Genomic DNA, 19,236 nt, shown 5'->3' with positions numbered 1-19,236 from the left:
CAGAGGGTAGCCAGAAGAGATAAGGAATTATTTTTAAACAAGCAATGTGTGGAAGCGGAAGAGGATAATAGACTAAGAAGGACAAGAGACCTCTTCCAGAAAATTAGAAACATCGGAGGTAAATTCCAGGCAAAAATGGGTATGATCAAAAACAAAGATGGCAAGGACCTAACAGAAGCAGAAGAGATCAAGAAAAGGTGGCAAGAATATACAGAAGATCTGTATAGGAAGGATAATAATATCGGGGATAGATTTGACGGTGTGGTCAGTGAGCTAGAGCCAGACATCCTGAAGAGTGAGGTTGAATGGGCCTTAAGAAGCATTGCTAATAACAAGCCAGCAGGAGATGACGGTATCCAGCTGAACTGTTTAAAATCTTGCAAGATGATGCTGTCAAGGTGATGCATGCCATATGCCAGCAAATTTGGAAAACACAAGAATGGCCAACAGATTGGAAAAAATCAACCTATATCCCCATACCAAAGAAGGAAAGCACCAAAGAATGTTCAAACTATCGAACAGTGGCACTTATTTCGCATGCCAGTAAGGTAACGCTCAAGATCTTGCAAGGTAGACTCCAGCAATTCATGGAATGAGACTTGTCAGATATACAAGCTGGGTTTAGAAAAGGCAGAGGAACTAGAGACCAAATTGCCAATATCCGCTGGATAATGGAGAAAGCCAGGGAGTTTCAGAAAAACATCTATTTCTGTTTTATTGACTATTCTAAAGCCTTTGACTGTGTGGATCATAACAAATTGTGGTAAGGTCTTGGCGGGATGGGGATACCAAGTCATCTTGTCTGCCTCCTGAGGAATCTGTATAACGACCAAGTAGCAATGGTAAGAACACACCACGGAACAACGGACTGGTTTAAGACACGGAAAGGAGTACGGCAGGGTTGTATACTCTCACCCTACCTATTCGACCTGTATGCAGAACACATCATGCGACGTGTTGGGCTTGATGAAGCCAAGGCTAGAGTTAAAATCACTGGAAGGAACATTAACAATCTCAGATATGCAGATGATACCACTTTGATGTCTGAAAGCGAGGAGGAGTTGAGGAACTTCATGACGAAGGTGAAAGAAGAAAGTGCAAAAGCTGGGTTGCAGTTAAACCTCAAAAAAACCAAGATTATGGCAACCAGCTTGATTGATAACTGGCAAATAGAGGGAGAAAACATGGAGGCAGTGATAGACTTTGTCTTTCTAGGCGCAAAGATTACTGCAGACGCTGACTGCAGCCAGGAAATCAGAAGACGTTTACTTCTTGGGAGGAGAGCAATGACAAAACTTGATAAAATAGTGAAGAGCAGAGACATCACACTGACAACAAAGGTCCGCATAGTTCAAGCAATGGTATTCCCCGTAGTAACCTATGGTTGCGAGAGCTGGACCATAAGGAAGGCTGAGCGAAGGAAGATAGATGCTTTTGAACTGTGGTGCTGGAGGAAAATTCTGAGAGTGCCTTGGACTGCAAGAAGATCAAACCAGTCCATACTCCAGGAAATAAAGCCAGACTGCTGACTTGAGGGAATGATATTAAAGGCAAAACTGAAGTACTTTGGCCACATCATGAGAAGACAGCACACCCTGGAGAAGATGCTGATGCTAGGGAAAGTGGAAGGCAAAAGGAAGAGGGGCTGACCAAGGGCAAGGTGGATGGATGATATTCTGGAGGTGACGGACTCGACCTTGGGGGAGCTGGGGGTGGCGACGGCCGACAGGAAGCTCTGGCGTGGGCTGGTCCATGAAGTCACAAAGAGTCGGAAGCGACTGTCCGAATAAACAACAAAATTTTATTTGACATCCTCCACTCAAGTTGGGCCAACAGCCGCTTCAGTGGAGGAGTCAATTTCAATCAGGGAATTAACAACAACAATGTATTTCATTTTATACCACCCAGCAGCCAAAGCTCTCTGAGCGGTTCACAAATAATATACATCACAATACAAGGTAATAAAAACGTAATAGAAATCTCTAACATACAAAATGTAAAACAATTTAAACAGCTAAAACATTTGCAATAAGATACTGGGCCTGACAGAAACAACTGACATAAATGCCCCATCGTATCCCTGGGAGTAGAGGACAGACTTAACCTGGCACCAAAAAGATGACAGTGTTGGTGTCAGGCAGACCTCAGTAGGAAGAACATTCTATAATTGGGAGGGGAGGACCACCGAGAAGGCCTTATCCCTTGATGACACCTTCCAAGTATCCCATAATCAGGAGGGGAGGACCACTGAGAAGGCCCTCTCCCTTGATGCCACCTTCTGAGTATCCCTCAGAGGAGGCACTCAGAGGAAGGCCTCTGATGTTGATCATAGTTCTGGGTAGGTTCAGATCAGGAGAGGTGCTCCGTCAGGTATTGTGGTCCCAAGCCATGTAAGGCTTTATAGGTTAAGAGCAGCACCTCGAATCGGGCTCGGAAACATACAAGCAGCCAATACAAGAGGGCCAGAATTGGTGTGTCATATGCTCAGGCCTTCTGGTCCCTGTTATTAATCTGGCTGCTGCATTTTGCATGCAATGCAGCTTCTGAACAGTCTTCAAAGGCAGGCCCACATAGAGTGCATTATAGTAATCTAACTTGGAGGTTACCAGACCATAAACTACTGAAGCCACATTATCCCTGTCCAGATAGGGGCATAGCTGGGCTACCAGCCGAAGCTGGTAAAAGGCACTGGTAGAAATGGTACAAGAAAAAAGATCTCCCTCTCTCCCCCTCCCTCCCCTGCCATGGCTCCACAGCTTCAATACAATTTGTTGGCCTGTGTGGCTGCTTTTAAATAAAGGGGGTGGGAGAAGCCCATTCATGAGTTATTCATGTTAAGGGCAGGCTGTGGGGCTGTTCTACTGGCCCTGCCTCCACTGATCAGCTAATCAACAGGGAACAGCTGAGCAGTGGGGAAGAGGAGGTTAATCCACAGGGTCCAGCTGAGCAGCAGGGGAACGGGGGTGGGGGTTCGTCTGCAGTCCAGTATCCTTTTCCCCACTGTTCAGGCTGTTTCCCAGAATATGGGGTGATCACAGAGGGGAGGTTTATCTCTCTGTCACGATCCTGATTAAGATCACTGTTGCCCCCACCCACTGTTATTAACCTTAGGAAGAAGCTTAATTGCAGAACAGAAGGGCTATCTTCATCAGGATCACAGGGGTGGGAAGGGTTAAACCTCCCCCACCCTGCTCAGCTAGTTGACAGGGAACTGTCAAGCAGCAGGAGCTAGACTGCAGCCCTGTTTCTTCCCACTGCTCAGCTATTTTCCCTGCTGCCAGCTGTGTAATGGATGGATGGATGGATGGATGAGAGGTGAAAATGTAAATACACACACACACACACACACACACACATCCATTCTTTCTCTTGAGAGGAAGAAATGGGAGTAGGTAGTGATGATCTTGAAAGAAGGGTTCTGGTCCAAACCACTGCCAACATGCAGCCCCCGACAGATTTCCACCAAGGGAATGCAGCCAACAGCAACAACAACAACAACAACAACAAATGTTGCTCACTCACATAGGCTTCATTTTGCAGACATCCATGCTCAACATACGAACATTGGGGCAAGGCGAGTGGTGGAGCTCCACAGCTCCTTGTACTCATGGAGACCCCTTCACATGAGTAGGGCATAACACAGGGACTAAGATATTAAAGATTGAAACACAGATCTCCCACATCATTGCTTCCAAATGACCAATCCAACTGCCCCATCAATCATCTTTTTGCTCAGGGCACTGTGCTAACACTTATATTCTTCCATTTACATGCTTTTCCCCATCTTGTTCCCTTTGATTTTATCTTCTCTTCCGTCTGTGTTTTACATTCTGTTTTAAATTTTATTTTTTTTACATTTTGATGGTAGCTGCCTTGGATGTTTTCATTTCAGAAACTGATGGCTCCCGTATGAACCTCACCAGGTCTGAAGATCAGACAGAGGCCCAGTTCAGAGACCTGCCATTGAGATCAATTAGAGTGGTGTGCAGAAACATCAAGGCCTTTTCAGTGGGGTCTCCATCTCTGTGGAACTCCCTCCCATGGGATGTGCTTTCAGACCCCTCTTTAGCTGCTTTTAAAACAGGCCTTACATAAATTTTTATTCCAATCTACTTTTAATTACTTACGCTGATCTGACATTTTAAAACTGTTATTGCTCATCTGGATTGGGATGTTTTTAATGCTGCTGATTTAAACTTAATGTATTTCATAAGTTATTTATATTTTAAACTGATTTTATACTGTTTGTGTATGATATTGTTTTAAAATGTATTTATATTTATTTGGTTGTACTGTAAGCCACTTTGCAGAAACTATATGCCTGGGGAAAACCAGAGATATGAATACTTAAGTAAAATATATGAAAGGTAGAATAGAATTGCTTTAATAAAACAAAGAGATCTCCCTAGAACAATTTCACAGTCAAGTCCACAAAGTTTAGTAGCCAACCAACATTTGCACTAGCCTGCCTCCCAGCACATACCTATGTCAGTCATTTGTGGCACATGAGGCCATAATAAAAATAGGTCCATACTAAATGACAAGAGAGAGGCGCAGTAATGTTGCACTAGGCACAAGATTCCATTCTACTTCACAAAATATTCCCTACCTATTCACCTGGAGGTGATATTTAACCACAATTCACCAGACAAGGCTGCCCTAGTGTCTAACCTGAAAGATCAGGGATGACTCTTTTGTTTAAGAGGAAAGCAGAGTGCATTGTTGGTTCTGACACTGATTTAATGTCTGCTGAACACCAGCAGTGCTTTGTGCTTCTTAACCTTGAAGCGACCAAGTATAACAGGCTTGCAATTCCCATCCTCCACAGAATCAGTACAATTCCCAATCCAATAATGGAGAAAAGACTACAAAGATAAAGCATAAGGCCTGCCCAATTCATCTCAATAATTAAACAGAATTTGGGGAATGGAAGTATTCCCACAAGGTCATTCTTCTGGTTCCTTCTATTTGCCAAGGTCAATGATGTCACCTCTGCTTCACCCACTGACCTGCCAGGTTAGCTTGAGCAACTAGCACCGCCTTTCTTGTCTTTGTTAGCCTGCTTGTAAAATGGGGACCATAAAATACAGATGCCCACTACCAAGTTACGTGGTTTGTGTCAGCAAAGGACCATGGCATCCTCAGGCTGAATCAATATTATTAATATTTAATCTGCCATCATACAGAACCTTCTTTTCTTCACATTCCACATAATGAGTGGCCAGACTGTGTTGCTTCTGCCTCTCTTTTCTCCAAGCACCAATTTGCTGCAGAAACAGGAGAAAGAAAAGGAAAAACAACAACAGGGAAGGGTTATAAGCCTATGGAAACTTTGTTATCCTTTGACATTAAAGCCAAAAGCAGCTAATTAAAATACCATCAAAGTCAGATGTTTTATTAGCTCAGCCTTGGAAAACCTTGGCAGGGGATGGAGGAGAAGTCAGCTCCCATGACCAGCTGGAACACAGCATCTATACCTGATTAGTATATCACCTGTGGATGTTCAGAGAGGTAACAAAAAAGATCTGGCCAGAGATGTTATAGGGATGATAGACTTAGCAGTCCAGCTTCACAACAGTTACTCTTTTTAAGTTTGCTGTAGAGGGAGGAAATATAATCTCCTGCTTTAGGGGTCTGAACAACTCTTTAATTATTAAGCAGTATTAAGGATGAAACTATTAAGGGTGCAGATTATCCCACATATGCCCTCTGCCTTCATATGGAGTATCAATTCTTAGCCATCATCAGGGAAAGAATATTTAATGGATATGGGATGTCAGCCACTCCATTAATTTCTCCTATCCTTAAAAGTCTTTCTTCTGAAGTGCTCAGCTCCATAGAGCTATTGCCTCCAACCACTTGTCATTACATCTCAAGACCGCCATCTCATCATATCTATCACCATTCCTATACACAATCTCCTCTACTCTGCTGACAGCACAGATACTGAAAGCTTTCATCAAGTTGTGTAGGTCTCCATTTCTCCAAGAATCAACACTCTACAATCTGAACATTCACCTGTGACATCCATGATCAGTTCCTGGAAAGGAATGAACAGGAAGGCCAGTCCAGGCATACTGTTTTTTCGTCCAAAGACAAACTACCTGTGAGCAAAAACATTGAGTTGGAATGCAAGATCCACACTGATGTTGCAATCATAATATTTTTCACAGGTATTTCTGGGGGTGGGGTGGGGGGAATGTTACACAGGAAGTATCCAAAGCAGGTGGCAATGCATCAAAGACCACTGTGAAGCATACTTATGACTTGAGATATAATACAAACCTTTCCTTCTTCCAGCCCTTCTCCTACAATTGCCCAAACAGACCACCTTGTTAAGGGGTTTTCCTCACCCGCATTCTGCTTACAAAAGAGAGCAAAGCACTTGTTAGATGCCATTGACTCTGGTGTGTGTGCACGTGAGAGAAAAGACAGACATTTTATACTTTCCTGTCTGCCAGGGTAATATGGCAAGTAGCATTTGGCCAATTCCCACAATGTCCCATTACAAATGGCAAAAAGACACCAACGACTTCAATCTCGGTTGCCATTAAGCCTATGGAACATCAGTGGTTAAGAGCTGCTTTGCAAACTCCACCCATGGAGATTGTTAGCATTTTTTGTTGAGGAGAAAAGGAGGAGAAAAACTGGTGCTCAATCATTATATTTAAATAATAACGACTGAGCACCAATTCACTTTGAAATGATCGTTAAATAGAGCTTCGGCTATTGGGCAGTATAGAAATGAAATGAATAAATAAATAAATAAATAAATAAAGTGGGTTGGAGCCAGACTTGTGCTTAGCACAGTTCCACACAAGCCAGAAGAAGATGATGGGGTGGTAATTTCCACCAATTCCTCCTCCTCCCCTGCAGCCCACCACCTGTAAAGCTACTCTGGAGGATTGGTGGATCTTCCAGAACAGGGAAGCAGTGCTGGGGGAAGAAGGAATCAGACAGAATTGCTAACCCATCCCCTTTCCTCTGGTGGGATGCCTCTGCTGCCTGGCTCCCTCCAATAGCAGAAGGAGCCCTTTAATTCACAGATGGGCGAGTTTCGATCCAACCATATGAAGCTGGGCTGCAATGTTGCTTCTTCCTTCACGCTACAGAATCTCTTTTCCTACGCTGCCAAGGAAGTCCCAAAACCCACCCCAGAGCCAGCAGCGTTTCAGTTGCACCGTCAGACATATAGAAAGAGTGCAACAATAAGGCATTACTGTAATGCTCCAGGGATGCATCATCCATTAAGGTTCCATCATAACCAATCAGACAAGTGATGGATGGAAGCTGGAACATCTCAGCAAGCAGCGTCATCAGCTGGCAAACTTTGCCAAGACATGCTGAAAGGAAAAAATCTCAGAACACTAAGAGTCAAACTATGTGTTACATGAGAGACAAGCCAACACTGGATCTCCTGATGGCTCCTGTTTTACTTTGACACAATCACGTGGGGCTCTGAATTTAATCAAGAGCAGTGGCACAAGAGAGGGGTGTTTAATCCTTTCTGTGCTTTTGCCCCCCACCACAGCTTTGAAACTGCTGTTAGAAGTGGGCTGTCACGGACCCCTGCTTCACTTTGGATGCTGCTTCAGACCCTCTGAATCAGACCCATGTTGACTCAGACCGATTCAGACCCTCTCTGCTTTGACTTGGTTCCAAATCCGAAGTGAGATTCAGATATCCAGATCACTCAGTTTGGGTGATTTCCCATTGACTTGCATGGGAAAACACAAACAGCCATAACTTTTTCAGTTTTCACGATAAATACACGAAACTTGGGGCCTCTCTGTTGACAAGGAGGAGCTCCCACCTGCCAAATTTCAGACAGTTTGGCCCAGTAGTTTTAGGTGCAGCCGAAATTTGATTTTTTCCACAAAAACTCTCAAAGCAAAGAACTATACCTCTCAGCCCCGCACCACTGGGGACTGCTAGCCATCCCGTGAGGAGGAGACAGGTAGCGAGTGGCAGGGGCATGTGCCATGCTGCTGGTCGGCTGTCAGCTGACCAGGTAAGAGGAGGAGGAGGTGTGGCGTACAACCCCCGCCACTAGCCGTCTCCTGGTTGCGAGGAGGAGACAGCTGGCAAGCGCAGGGGCATGCACCGCGCCCCCTCCTGCCCGGGAGATTCACAGCACTTTTTGTGTATAACTCTATGTTTGCACATAGACTTACATGCAAAAAGTGCTGTGAATCGCCCATATATTCAAGATCCATGGTGCCTTTTGCATGCAAGTCTACACACACACACACACACAGACTTCCAGTTGCCGTGTTTTTTAAAAACACGGCAATCGCAGAAGAGACAGGCAAGCGAGCAGGGGCTGGGGAGGGAGCGTCCGGAGAACCCAGACGGGGGTGGGTTCTCACATCCCTAAGTAACACCACCAGAATGGTCTCTGTCTCTGAAATGCAGCCATTTTTCTCCAGTTATTCAGTCTTCCCCCCTCCTCCACCACTGTCACTGAGTGGAGATTGCTGGGTTACTTTCAGCCCTGATTTGGCAACTAGAGTTTCCATTCACCAAAGCTCCCTCCCTTCCCCCTCCCTGCTCCTCCCCCTCCCCCCTCTTCAACCCCTTGCTGAACTTTCTCAACTTGATACTTTTAGCGCTGGGCTGTCTGGGTTGCTCAGAATGAATCACAGAGTCAGAAGAGGTGCTTCGTATACAAGCCACTTCGCTTTGGGGTGCCTTGTTGTTATTCTGCTCTGCCTCATATCATGCAGAGGCACATCCAAAGCAGCTTGCTTTAACTCATTATCCAGGCTTCGGATCGAAGCGGTGCACAGTCCTAGTTAGAACCACAGGGGAGAAACAGAGGTACTTCTGCATCTCCCACAGCCTTCATCAGCAGATGCAGCATCATAGAACCGGGCTGGGATGAAGAATGCACCCAGTCACAAACTGACGATCTTAAAGGAATGGGGCCACAACACCATCTACATCAATGCAGCTTCATGCTCCCAATAACTGATTGTTTTAAAATGGAGCTGCGGTTTCTTCAGGACACAGCAGTGCAAATTTGCCCCACTTCATGAAAACACAATGTTACTGTAGCTATAGCAGACTGTTCTAGGTATCACCCCGCTACCACCACAATCAGATTGAAAGAAAAAAGCTTAATCCTTTTGACTTTAGTAGTGCTGCAATATTACACACCCATACTACTATTTTTGGGATGAGCTATACCTAGTGCCTGGGCAGGGATGTCCCAGGAGGGACATATCCTCTCCTGGGCTAGCATCACATAAACTATGACGTTAGCTCAGCATTGCAGGGATGTTGTGCCTAGATTTTGGCGGATAGAAGCTTCAGGAAGTGGGGCGATTTTAATCAGGAGCATGGGCACAGGGGAAAGGGTTACACACCCACACATCTTTCCCCACATACTGTAGTCCTGATATTAATCTTGTTTGGCCCACCATAGTTTAAAATGTGTAGAATTAGGGTGCTGGGTACTTTTGGTAATATACTGTGAGCCGATACAAGCCTCTGGCTGAAGTGTTGGCTTTGAACCTGGATGATCTACCTCAACCCGCCTGCTTTGTGGGATCTGGTCCCCTCCAGATGTGTTGTGACCGCAACTCCCATAATTCTGAGCCAGCATGGCCAATGGCGCCAGGCTGGAGAAGTCTGCACCAGGTGATCATGGGCAAGTTCCTCTCCAGCCACAGTTGCTCCTCCCAAAAAATAACACGAGTTCTGATCTAAAGTTACTAACCTGCCAAATCATCATCATCATCCTTGTCTGCTTTTTACTTGCAGGAGGAGTCCCTCTTAAGAACAGGCTTGTTTGGAAAAAAAAGAAGTGGTAGGCGAGTAACACAGTATGCTGGCAGAGGAGGCATGGAGCAGTGCCTGCTTCCTCCATCAGCCCGCTCAATTTCTGTGCTAGACATAGAGAAAGGGGCTTTGCCTCTTGCATGTCCAGCATAGAAGCCAGGCTGCTTCTATGCTGGATGTGTCGCTTCGGCCATCTGATTGGTTGCAGAAGGAGGGGCTTCATGTCGTCCGCGGCCAGAACAGAAGCTAAGGGAGATGGTGAAGGAGCGCTTCAATCCTCCTTTGCCAGCCCCACTCACTTGCCTGCTTCAAATCCCCCCATTGCCAATGGTGGCCAGGCAGGTGGTTAAATAACCAATGCTTATAACCCCGTTATTTTTATTTTTTTAATGTTCTTTTAATTAGCACTAAATGCTTTTCCAGTTGTATTTTTAAAAATAAAGTATTAGTGATATTCTGCTTAAATGAAAGACTATGACAACATTATAGTGCTATAGCACTATTGTTTTTTTAAAAAAATGTTTCCATTCACCACCATTGCAGAAAAATGTTTTTTTTTTTCTGATTTAAAACTTTTCATCTATACTTCCAACCTTTTTTTTTTTTTACAAATACAGAAATGCTGTTTATAAGAAAGGTAAAACACTTTAATGCTAATTTAAATGAAAAACCCTATTGCTATTTTAACAAGTTGGGTTGTGTGTTTTTTTTTTACTAATTCAACACATCTGATCTACACTTCTGGTCTACAGCAAATTTTAAACATTTTGTTTTTTTACATTTCATGGGTAGCGATGGTCAATCATGCTTAAATGAACAAGCACTTGGTGTTACATAAATGATTTTTTAATTTTTTTTACAGGATTGCTTGGGTTTTATTTTTCATCAAATAGCTACTCAGATAAATTGGACCTTCCCTGCTTACAGCAGCGACATCATACCCATGATGTATGGATATACAGAAAAAGTGTACCAGCCCCGATAATGTAGAAAGTCAATTGCAATTCCTCTTGTAGCTTAAAGCACAAGAACATTTATTTATTAGCACTATCCACCCATCTGGAAGCAGCTTACGTCTTTTTTGCTTCAGAAAGAGGCAGTGAGAAAACCAGCTTTGGGGCAGAGATGAGGAACCCTTGTTAAAATGGGCTAGCCCCATCAACATTTACAATCCAGAAGCAACCACGGGAAGGACCACAACTCAGTGGGTAGAGCACATGCTTTGCATGCAGAAGGCCCCAGGTTCAATCCCCGGCATCTCCTGGTAGGGCTAGGAAAGAATCCTGCCTAAAACCCTGGAGAGCTGCTGACAATCAGTGTCAACAGTACTGGCCTAGATGAACCAATGCTCTGACTCAGTATAAGGCAGCTTCCCATGTCCCTCACACCATGCTGCACAATGAGCAAACACGGTTCTGCCCCTCCCTGATGATTGCAGTACCTCACTATTCCCCTGAATAGGGGTAATGTGTCCTGATAGGATAATCATTTCATAGCCATTGTCAAAATGTGTAAAACCCATGGACGTTGCATGCATCTATACAAATGCAGTATACTGGGATGGTATACCAAAACCAGCCTGATGCGATGGCCTTTGTAAAAGGCTGACTCAAATATAACAAGCTCCAACACTGCCAGGAGCATGTGTTAAAGAGAGAAGGTCCCTAGGAAGTATATGCAGTTGTAGCTCTCAGGGTACTTCTGAAATAGACAGAGAACTCAACAGAAACGGGGCTAAGCCAGAGTTCAGCCTTCTCTCGCACCCCACCCCATGGTGTCAATACAATAGTCTTGTCCTTTCAGGGCAAGGGGTGGGATGGTTCACAGAGGGTATGTGAAAATGTCAGCTTGCACTGGAAAATGTTCTAGCGATCTATGCCATTTCAGGGAAGCCCTGGGGGCCACATTCCAGTGGTGAGCAGGGATGAAGGCAAAAGAGGCAGGGCCCAAACACCAAAAATACCAGCAGTTTTTGTTTTAGCTTAAAGCTCTTACTGCCAGTAGCTAAGCCTTAGGAGAGGCATTTCAACCTTTAGAATGGGGGAAAAACTGCACAAAAGCTGGGAAGCCACCAAAGGATCAGAGGCCAGGGGAAAGGGGTCACGGCTATCTGGAAAACTCTGGAGGGACAGACTGAGAATGCCAGCAGGCCAGATTTGGCCCCCGGCCCTCAGTTTCTGCATCCCAGCCTAGAGAGTGATCTAATTTAACATGGTTAACATTGTATTTAGTAGATAACAAAGCTAAGGGCCCAATCCTATGCATGCTTAGACAGACAAAAAGTCCTTACAACCCCTAGCATTCCTCAGCCAGCCATGCTGGGAGGTGTAGAACTTTTTTCTGTCTAGGTACACATAGGATTGGGCCTTAAAAAAAAACATACCCCATGTTAATTTTTTGCTCCCAATATACCCGAAATATTTGAGGGGGGAAATTAAATCACATTAAGTGTGCTTTAAATGTTACATTACGTAGAAAGCTTTATTGGAATACCTGTAAAAATCTAAAGACAATAGCATGTTCTTCCCCTACATTGTTTACATTTAAGGGGAAAAACAAAGGTCCTGAAAACTGTTGACACACTAATAAATGTTAGCAGCCTAAAGAACAATGCATGATAAAACCACTCATATATTTCAACAGAGTTGTCTTCCACTGAGATTTTAGGGGTACCTTCAATTTCACTGTCACCACTTCTTGGTTCCACCTCACACCAAGACATATATGTATTTCAATGACATATTTGTATTCTCTCATATACTTGCTAGGGATAATCACCAGAAAACATTAACTACAACTTTTGAACCTGACAAGCTGGCCTAATACTGTATTTGCAATTGGCACCCATTCATTGTTAATAATGAACTTATGAAATGGGAAGATTTCCACACACAAAAAAGCACTGGAAATGTTTCTACCCCTGATCTTAACAGAAAGAAGAAATACTCTTTGTGTTTAAAAGAATTACTAATATGCCTTTTGCATGCAAAAAAGTTATATCATGAATGGTAAACTATTTTGAAAACTGGGAAGGAAGCTTTGAAAAGACTGTCTGTCAACAACAACAAGTCTGAAAACTTCCAACCCAGTACAGCTGGCACGGGAAAAAAAACTATTTTATTACAGTAACATCTGATGTATTTAGTAGCACTAAAATTTATTACAGGACCAAGTGCAGTGACAGAGATAAATCCTTGAACTAATGAGCATCACAAGTCGACTGGGTAAGACAAGATAGCAAGTAGAACAGTGAGCCTCTCCACAGCAAGTTTACAGCTCCTATTAGCCCTTGTGGTCCGATCATGCTCTTCCGACTTCGGTTAGCCCATCTGCCCAGCTCCTTTAAATACTTGATGGAGAAGTCTGGAAGTGCTGAATGAACAATGGTGTGTGTCCCCACCCCCCACCCCGCCCAAAGCCAGAAAAAGAAAGAAAGGAAGACACCAAGCTTGTTAACACTTGTGTAACCAGGATAAGCAAAAATTCCATATCCATTCTGAAAGATGATGTGAACAGGCTAGTAGTCTTTGAAACATTTCATGTTTTCCTGTGCTGCCTCAGTACTTAAAAACGTAAGGAGAGCCATGCTGGTTCAAACCAAAGGCTCTAATCTAGCATTCTGTTTGCACAGTGGCCAGCCAGATACCCATGTGAAGCCCATAAGCAGGACAGGGATACAACAGTTTATCTTCAGGTACTCCCCCTGTGCCATACAAGGTTTCTTCTCATGCCAGCTGCAATTTTTAATATTTGTTTCTAAATTATGACTGAATTTGTATAGCTGCACCCATATACACATATCGCTCATATATGGTACAGAGGCTAGAGTGCAGAGCTTGGAAATAGAAACCTGTGTTCAGATCCCCCTCAGCTGGGATGATCAGGCAGCCTTAGGCAAGTTATTATTTTCCACCCTAAACTACCTCACAAGGATGACGCGAGACTAAAGGTCTAATCTAGTTCCTTGGAGGACAGACTACATACACATATAATGTAATTAAAAAAATAACATTTGATGCAGTTTTGAAAACTGTGCCCCAAAAAGGGATGGGGAGGGTCAACCTTGAGATGTGCTCATGGAGTGGTGCGTTTTAACTTTTACTTGGGGAAAAAAATCCACAAGGAGTCCCTATAAACAGGTGGAAACCCACTCTAATTTAAAAACAAAATGCCCCAATAATTAAGGAGGAGGAATGGGATAATGACTGGGAATAAGGATAATATATGGCTTACATCCAAGTCAGTTGCCAGAACTGTGCCTGTTCCATTCTGCATCATTCATACAAGTCGTTTTGGTGAGGAAAATTGGAAAGAGTGGCAGATTAGACTGTCCCTGCTCCTCATGCAACAAGCAGGATCAGATTGTGTAAAAGAAATCAACGACAAAACACCAGTGGGTGTGGCACTTTCTACAACACTGGCAGAGCCAGCACTTTAACTATTCCCCCTCTTTGCTAAATATACAAATTGATGCCATGGTGACAGATGCCCTAAGACTATCTCAGTCAGGTAACTAACTGCATGACATCTGAAAATGGTGACCAGCAAAATATCCAGTTCTGCCCCAGCAGTACACAGGCTTCTCCTGAAAGTTCATTGAGTGGCTTTCTAAAGTGTCAAATGGCAGCTCTTAGTTTGTCTCATATATAGATGGAATCACAGCATACATAGCCAAGTTTATTGTTGTGCCAAAGAGAGTAGAGTCCACAGACTACATACATTGCTTGACTCCTTGATGGCTTAAGTCAGATTTCCCTCAAGGACAAACAGCAGAGGACCTGGGATTTGATCGATTCCCATAGCTCTTCGAACAGAGAGTGGAATCTCTTCTGGAGAGAGACGACACACCTTCATGGGAAAGAGAATAGGTGGAGGTCTACATTATGCTCCACTGCAGACTATCGGGGGTGCTTCCAGACAGACAGCTCCTACAGCTACCAATCAGAAGGCATTGTACAGCAATTCTGCCTTTTTCTGAAGCGGATTTTCTTTAGTCAGAAAAAAAGATGGAAGGAGTGGCAGGAGAATGCAGGAGGGCTATGAGTGGAAGACAACATTCCATAAATGAGGCAGGGTGATGGCCTGATAACAGCCTCATCTGCAAACACCCTGGGTGAATTTTGATGCTCAAGTATGTAGAATAGAGAGAAAATGACCAGAGACAGCAACAAAAATGTTAATGCCAGCTCACCACAATTCTACAGTCCAGAAAACAGAGCTTCCCGTGCTATTTTCCTGTGCTTCGCTCTGCTGAGGACTTGGGAGTTCTGACTTCCAAGCAATCTTATATACTTAAGTGAATGTCCCATTACCCATAACTCTGCTGGTGTACTTCAGATCCAAGCTACAACACTTCAGCTCTATTACTATTTCACGTCTTTATCTCTAAAAAAAAACCCAAACCAACCATAAACATAGCATTGCCGGGGTTTTGCACTATGAATGAAATACTATTAATTAAATTTAGAAGCTCTTCTGCACAATGTGGGAATTCAATCCAGATATGCTCAGGATGCACCGATTGATAAGAGAGCAACAGATCATTTCTTTCTCAGATTCATAGGTGTTTGGATGATGGGGGCTAAGAATACAATTCATCCTGGCAATTTCTGAAAGGGGAGGTTGCGGATTCTCATTTGGTCCGGCAGGTTGTTGCAAACAGGGAAGCAAGGTCACTAAAGCACATCAAAATCCCACCGTAAAGAAAACCAGACAGCATTACCCTACTGCTGCAATTCAAACCTGATTCATACTCCACCAGGGCATAACTAAATCTTCATATTGGAGAACAGCACTCCAAGATCCCGCCAAATCCTAAAAGCAGCCAACGTACTACAGTCTGACTATTCAACAATCTCAGCTTCTCAGCCCTTTCTTGGCTCTCCCTCCCAGCTGTCACGGCACTTTCATTCCAATGTTCTGACCTGTCATATCCCCTTTTATTCTAACCCTAGATTTGCACAGTCCAACTCAGGCTTGCAAGAGCTGCCTGTATTCCAACCCTGCCCCACCCCAGCTCTGCCACAAGCCTATTGCTCCACCTTGAGAGGGGCGGTAGCTCCATGACACAGAACTCCACATGTGTGAGGCCCCTTGTTCAGTCTCTGGAAACTCCAGTTAAAAGATCTCAGCAAGCAGGGGAAGATCCCACGGGGCTGACAATTCCAATCATAGGACTGACACTGCATAAAAACAGCTCCTTATATCTTTATGTATTGCACACGCACGCACGTATACACACACTGCTGCTGCTGCTTTCAGCCTTCTATCCTCCCTGCGCAGGGAGTGGTATCAGGCAGGGCTGTGCTGCACCATTTGAAGCAGCAATTCACACTTAGCCTGCATTTACACCTGGCTAAACAGAGACCAGTGTGAACTCCTGTTGCAGCACTTTAGATGGGAAAGGTGCAGGCCTTTTACTGCTGATTCCAAACAAAATCAAGTTGTGGAGCTCCTCTCTCTTCTTTGGGATTTGTTAAAGGAAGGCACCACTAAAATGCAACACACCCAGAACACTGGTTGTAGACCCACAGACATCCAGAGGCCACCTATCAATGGGGGGGGGGGAGAAAGAGAGAAAGGAAGGAAGGCAGCAGCAGAGAATGCCATGACTGCAGAGGCAGGTAGACACACACAAAAAGAAAATGGGAAGGGCAGCAACAGGAGGCAGGAAAGGAATTTTAGCAGCACTGTCCCTTCCCCAGCGGCAATTCACTAACAGATGGAAGTTTCCCCACAAAAGAGGTTGTGCTATTTTCCCACCTGTCAGGAGACTGGTAGGATTGCCTTGGTGCTGGGGGAGAGGGAGGGGAACAGGGGGTGCTTCTGTCTGCTACAGATGAATACACAGCCATTTGGCAGCCCAGATTATCAAGAGCATCAGACTGCAGGGGTTCCGCACTGCTACCCAAAGGAGTAGTTCCTAACGTCAGGCATAAGGTGGGGGAAGGTGAGGGAGAGAGAAAAGGAGTTTTTTGTGGAGTGTGGAAAATACCATCCAGATTACCCCCCACACACACACATACACACACCTGTGTTTGAAAGCAGAACCCTATGCCTCTCTACTCAGAAGTAAGCCCCACCGAGTTCAATGGGACTTACTCCCAGGTAAGTGTGTATATGGTTGCAGCCTTCAGTATTTAGTCTGGAGGGAAGCATATCTCAGATTGTAACTTAAGGCTATTACTACTGCCTCTAAGCCCCCGCCCCCCAAAAGAAGAGCATTCTGTGTGTGTGTGTGTGTGTGTGTGTGTTCAAGGATGAAGGCAACCCTCACCAGATCAAGAAGCAGGGGAGGACTTTTGACTCTACCACACCCCTGGATGTAACAAGAAGCCACAGGGAAATGTAAAGCACTACTTTTTATGTGCATTCCCCATGTCCCTTCACCCTTTATTGCCTCACATACCACCTCCCTCGTCTTTTAGGGCTAGCATTCAAGATTCCTTAACGCAGCTGGCTTACTTCTTAACTCTCATAATCCGCGTAGTTAAAAAGTGGCAAACGCTATGGTACCACTTCCTCCTCTCACCACCCCTGAGCCCTTTCAACTCATGCTAAAAGGAGAAGTGGAATTTGCAATAGCGTGATTACAAGGTTTATGGGGAGGGGAGACAGAAAAGTAGCATTAATTCCTGTGATCTTGGAGGTGTGCAGCGGGGAAAATATATATGGGTTGGATCCAAATTTAGTCATACAGTAGACCCATTGATATTAATGGGATACCTGCTAGTCATAACTAGTAAGTCCACTGATTTCAATGGGTCTCTTCTAAGCATAACTACATGTGGGTCCAACCCATCCAGCTATCTAGATCTATGTAGGCGTAGATAGGGGTGTGGAAGCGATATTCCACTCAATTTATGAGTGCCTCTTAGCAGCAGAACAAGTTATACGAGCATGCCCTTTCTCCTACTTCCCCCCCCCCTTTCCCTTCTTCACCTGCTTGGGCTCTGCGGGCATCGCCCCAACTTGCTCCCTCCCACCCATGCCCGCCAGCGCAGCCCTTTTTGAGCAAATCGGGCCTCGCCGGAGCCGTCCGGAATCCGAGCCCGTCGCCCTTGTCCAAGCCGTGCGACGAGGCCTGGGAGTCTCCTTCCGCCGCCGCCCCGATCTCCGCAGTGGCAGAGCATTCCTCCACACCCGCTTCGCTTTGCAACACATGTTGCCAAACACTCGAGAGCTCCCTCTGTTCCTCACTAGGGCTGGCCACGAACAGGGCCTCTATGGGGAGAAAGGAAGGGGGCTTGACTCTCTCCGGCCGCCGCGCCCCTTGGAAGCGACGGATTAGCTGGCATCTTTCAAGCTCCCGCCGCAGCCGCCGCCGGCCCCCCCCCCCCCCGCTTTCTTCTGCATCTGTCCGTCTGGCAGCCAGCAGTTCATTTGTCACCGCGAAGCAGAAGACGCTGGCGCGAAAGAGGGAGGGCGCGATCGAGCCTCCCCTTTTCAAATTACGCGTCTACTAAACGGTCCTCGGTGACACACAGACCCAGTATTGTACTCACGACCGGTAAATAATCAGGTTACTGTGCTAAAGCCCAGGAGGCCTTAACACCGCATACTAACTACTCAAGCATATGCAACTCTGCACACGCACACCTTCCTCTCGTCTTTCTTGCAGTTATTCGGGCGAGAAGAACAGGCTCAAAACCGGGACCAGGTCCCCCACTCCCCGATGCACAAGGCGCTGTCCTTGAAGCGCCGGCGCCCGCAGACTCCGGGATGCACACGCCTAGCACCGCGTGTCTTACTACTAGGAATACTAGCGGATATATACTTCTCCCCTCCCTTTCCAACACCCTCCCCCCGCCCCCGATCCGTTAAACCAAGTTGTCTCCATACTGGCGAGATCGCTTCTTTGCTTAAGGAATTCCGCCCCAAACCACCTTTGGTAACACAAGAGGAGTGTTGTAATACTGGGGGTGAAGACTTGAAACGGCGATTCAGGAAGATAAATCTATCCGACACGGTCGTACTCCCCGCCAGCATTTCTGCATGCAACGAGGCGTAGTAACAGGAACATTTTTAAAAAGAAAAATAAAAAATAAAAAGTTCCGATTTCAACATCACGAAAATGTGCTGGAAAACAGAGATTCAACATTCTGCTTCTTCTCCGATCTTAATTAGAATATATACATATGGATGGATGGGTGTGTGTATATATATATATATATATATCTATATATATATATCCCACCAAGCCACCAGATTACTGTTGTAAACATCAAAAACATCGAGCAGACACCCAACTCCAAACATAGGGTCTAGCCACACACAAGCCTCCGAGGACAGTCTTAAACGGATTTCTCCTCCGCCCCGTCTCCTACACAAATGTCCCCTATTTGCCTCCTTATTTTAATATCTAACTGAAGACAAGGAACTCCCAGATTTTACCGCAGTTAATTATGGCCGGACAAACTCTGAAGCGCTCCTAAGGTCCCTTTTCCCCCCTCC

General features: G+C 45.1%; 1 protein-coding gene across 5 annotated transcripts in view; it reads right to left on the bottom strand.

The window, feature by feature from the left end:
* Positions 1-19,236, bottom strand: part of ATP2B4 (ATPase plasma membrane Ca2+ transporting 4) — a 212,865-nt gene that overhangs the window by 192,627 nt on the left and 1,002 nt on the right. The window contains exons 1-2 of one of the 5 annotated variants that reach the window (XM_084853174.1): positions 6,019-18,575; positions 5,190-5,267 (exon numbers count right to left, since the gene is read on the bottom strand). The exons of 2 other annotated variants lie outside the window; for them this stretch is intronic. The gene's annotated coding sequence lies outside the window, so the exon portion shown is untranslated. Of the gene's footprint in view, positions 1-5,189; positions 5,268-6,018; positions 18,576-19,236 lie in introns of those variants that run through there. 2 more of the 5 variants (XM_084853175.1, XM_084853177.1) reach the window with 2 other exon arrangements.

This window comes from Heloderma suspectum, chromosome 4 (genome assembly GCF_057233095.1).
Source record: "Heloderma suspectum isolate Gila_16-S chromosome 4, 16-S_ref, whole genome shotgun sequence".
Classification (NCBI taxonomy): domain Eukaryota; kingdom Metazoa; phylum Chordata; class Lepidosauria; order Squamata; family Helodermatidae; genus Heloderma; species Heloderma suspectum.
The sequence above is the reverse complement of the archived record's forward strand: the minus strand, read 5'-3'. Positions and strand labels throughout refer to the sequence as shown.